Raw genomic sequence first — 3,958 nt, forward strand, 5'->3', positions numbered from 1 at the left:
TTGTGTAATTGGTGAAAGAGGATTAACTGAATTTGAACAACATTCATCAGCCCATGACAAGTTAGAAGCTTCACTTATAATGGTCACATTGTTGAACGCACAGGCTCTGACTGTATTCTGATCAAGATCAAGTAATTTAATCTTTCCAACAAGAGTGCTTCTGGAAAGAGTATTGTAAGGACCCTCAAGCTCGTCAACGCTATTAGACTAGTCAAGAGTCGATTTAGCCGCTAATGAATCGATTAGATTAGCACGAACGTTAATTAATAGAATTTAATATAACAACAATCTAGATACGAAATTAGTACCATCGATAGATCTCGAAAAGTTATGCGTAATGGACTACTCGAACGCGTCATTCAGATACCGGACAAAGAAGATATCTTCAGATATGAACGAAGGGTAAAAATGTCATTTCACATCAAACTGCCCGGCTGCCCTTATCAGTTTCTCGAGTGTCTTTAACATTTTCAGACGACCTTATCTTAAGCAAACGTGTCGAGAGAAACTCATTTCTCATTTCTTTCTTCTTTCTTCTTCTTCTCTCTTCTTCTCTGGTTTTCTTCTTCTCCTCTCTGTTGATTTCAATCTCAGAGATTTGAGCATCTTCTGTCGAGAAATTCTTATAGACCTTGATAGCTTGATGAACTGAGTGAGAAGATGATGCTGCTGCTGTCGATTGAGTTCTGGAAAAGCAGAATTTTGGTAAGCTGGATTAGGGTTTCGTTTTCGATTGAAATTTCTTTATGAAATTGTTGTGAATTGATAGATTAAAGGTGGGTTCAACTTTATTTGTGCTGGAGATGATTATATAGAGTTTAATTTTAGTTTATTTAGGAGTTTGAGTTTCGGGTTAGGGTTTCAGTGAATTGAAGATGAAGGGTAAAGTTCCTGAGTTAGGAACCTATAGATGAAGGAGGTGAAATGAATATTGGTGTTTGGGGTTTGAGTTATTGGTTCAAGTTTTGTAAGGAGGGAGGAGACATTAGGGTTTTGAAATTATATTTCTGAATTTGAAGAAAGACAGGGGTATTTAGAGAATGGATGTTGATGAAATTCAAGTTGCAGGTGAAGGACATGAGTGATATGGATTCAGATGAAGGGGTTTGTGTGAATTAATCTTTGTAATAGGTTTGGATTGTAGTTTATTTATGAAAGAGGGTTTGTTTGTTGAGTTAGGATTGAGATAGATTTGAAGGATGTTGTACTGTGGTTAAATTCTTGGTTGTGGTGTTGTAATGGTAACTGTAGATGAATGATTCGGATCTTACAAGAAGAATGAATATTTATTGGTTGTTTTTTGATTAACTCAAATGGTTGCAGTTTGAATTTGATCTGTAGTTGAGAGTACTGAACTAAACTGATGTGGAAGACATGAAGTTACAGATGAGAATGACAGTGACTTGCTTAGGAGGATGTTGAACTAGTGGTGTTGTCTAGATGAGTTGTATATGATCTGAGATGCAAGCCGAGGATGTTGTGTCATGGGACAGACCTGCTGGTATACTCGGGTACAGGGGTTGCTGGAGTTGTAATTGTGGTTAGTGGACTGAGTATGATCTCAACATAAGTTGTAGGTGAGATGAATGGAGTTAGTTGGATGCTAGGTTAATTTCAGGTTGTAACTAGAAAGAAGATGTGTTAAGTTTTGGTATTGATGATGCCACAGGATATTGGAGATTGAGAATGAATTGGATTATGAATGAGCTGTTGTAGAAGTAACGAGTTGACAGAGTTGTTATTTCAATTGAAAGGATTATTGCAGTTAGAGTTGGTTTGAGTTAGAACTAAGAAGTTGTTTCTGTTAGAATTGATCTTATGAAGTTTATGTTTTTGGCTTTGATTATTTGCATCTTGAACTTAGCCTGTTAGTCATCCCTGTCAGATTATCTGATTGGTTCTGCTCTTAACTGACTCAGTGTATCTGACTGAGTCGAGTTATCCAAGTTAACTAGAGTTGAGTCGGTTTGACTTAGTAGACCAGGACCTGACTTGACCGAGTTGACCTTTTGACCCTTTGACTTGACCTGCGACTGATGTTGACTGTTAGTTGACCCTTTGTTAGTTGACCCTTTAACCATTAGTGACTGTTAGTTGACCCAGTTTGACCAGACTTTGTGTTATTGGGCCGAGCTTAGTGGGCTTGGGCTCAGTGTCATGTTTTATTAGTGTGAGGATTTGGACCTCTTATGGTCTGAGTTAGCCTTTGCTTTCTTCTACAAAGTTGTAGATATTCATAGGACATATCTAATGGACTATAGAACCAATATAATTGGGTTAGTAAACCTTTGTAAACTAAAGATAGATAATGAAAGGTGTAGAACCATAAATGGGCTTAGAACCATTAGATAGTTCATTTAACTTATAACTAGAAAATTATATGAGATTGTGCCATGAGCCTTGTGTGAGCCTTTTGGCTAACCTTTAGAGTGCTTGTGTGATTAACAATTACTCTTTAATAACAACGATAGATTCAAAGGATGAACCAGTGGATGGTGGATATCGAGGTAGGAATGGCTTGTCATCGAAACAGGTGGGAACTCTGTAACCTTCTTGTAATCATTAAGTTCCTTTTCATATGCGAACATGATGTGCCATTGCTTCTTATGAGCATTGTGTGTAAATGATTGGGTATGTTGTGTAATATGCATTGTGTGGATTCTCCAAATGTTATATCTATTTTTATGCTTATTATAGCCCAGATGAGGCAATATCGTTATATAGGGGAATATTACCTTTTGCAATTTCTTGTGAGAATCCAATCGTTTGTATATTATGCTTGATTGCAAAACCTTCGGGACTTATTATGGTAGTTCTTGAATCATGGTTTGTATGGGCACTCTGTGTGGATGGCGCTATCATTCGAGTCTGGAGTTATTCTGCTTTCGCTTTCTCCAATGAGTTTGGCGAGGTCTGAGTGACATATTTTTGGCTTGTTCTATTCTCACATTTGTAGATCATTCGGTGGTGGTCTTTCACGGATATTGTCATTATGGTGCGCAATATATGAGGAGGTAGGACTAGAATGACCTTTCTTTCATGAATGTTATATTACGATGCTTGCTGATTGTTGAGTGAATAATTTGATGTGTGTTTGTGTGAGTTCCCCGCGATGAGTGACTGTGATATCCCCACAGCTCCTTGCTAAGTCTTATAGCCCAGATGAGGCAATACATAGCACGGGAAGTGCATATAATAGCTATCTAGTGCGTAAAGCGAAATAGTATTACTTTTTATTTTATAACCTAATTTATGTCGTTAATGACCCAGATGAGGAAATAGTATATCGAGGTATTTGAGGAAATTACTCTTACACATGTTATGCACGACGACTTGTTTTTAAATTACTACTTCTTTAGCACTGTGAAGCATATTAGTGATTACTTGAAAGTTATTGTTTCCATTGGGCACCCCTTTGGGATGATGTGCTCACTCGTTCCCACATTAGTTTTCAGTAATCGGAAGAAAAAGTGCGCTCGAAGATAACCGCTTCATAGCTTAAATATTTTATCGTATTAGAGATATTGCGTGTCTTTTGTATATGTATATTTTTGGTAATCTGTAAAACAACACATTATTATATTCATATCACTCGAAAGATCTTCATTTATATAATATCAGAGTGTATGGGTTTTCCCTTGGGATTAGCTTGTGTACTTGAGATTCTTAAGATCATTAATCTATATTTTATGCTTCTGTTAGTTTGTAATCCTATTATCTAATCAGGTTTAGTACTTGGGGAATCACAAGTATCAAGGTTATTTCCCTCAACGATGGCATGCTTTTTAGAATCGTGTCTAGATGACAGCGATCTTAGAATTTTCATCACTATGTCCTTTTCAGGAATAGTCTTACCCAATGCTAAGGATGCATTAACAATTTCAGACACTTTGTGATTAAATTCATCAAATGAATCTTCATCTGCCATACGAAGGTTTTCCCAATCGAAATTAAGGTT

The 3,958-nt window shown here is 36.8% G+C and overlaps 1 long non-coding RNA gene across 1 annotated transcript; it reads left to right on the forward strand.

The window, feature by feature from the left end:
• The first annotated feature begins 535 nt into the window (after nucleotides 1–535).
• LOC113297403 lies at nucleotides 536–3,644 on the forward strand. The gene is made up of 2 exons (XR_003333466.1): nucleotides 536–705; nucleotides 2,472–3,644. It is a non-coding gene; the product is annotated as an uncharacterized LOC113297403 (long non-coding RNA).
• Nucleotides 3,645–3,958: the final 314 nt, after the last annotated feature.

Source organism: Papaver somniferum, chromosome 7 (assembly GCF_003573695.1).
Source record: "Papaver somniferum cultivar HN1 chromosome 7, ASM357369v1, whole genome shotgun sequence".
NCBI classification, from domain to species: domain Eukaryota; kingdom Viridiplantae; phylum Streptophyta; class Magnoliopsida; order Ranunculales; family Papaveraceae; genus Papaver; species Papaver somniferum.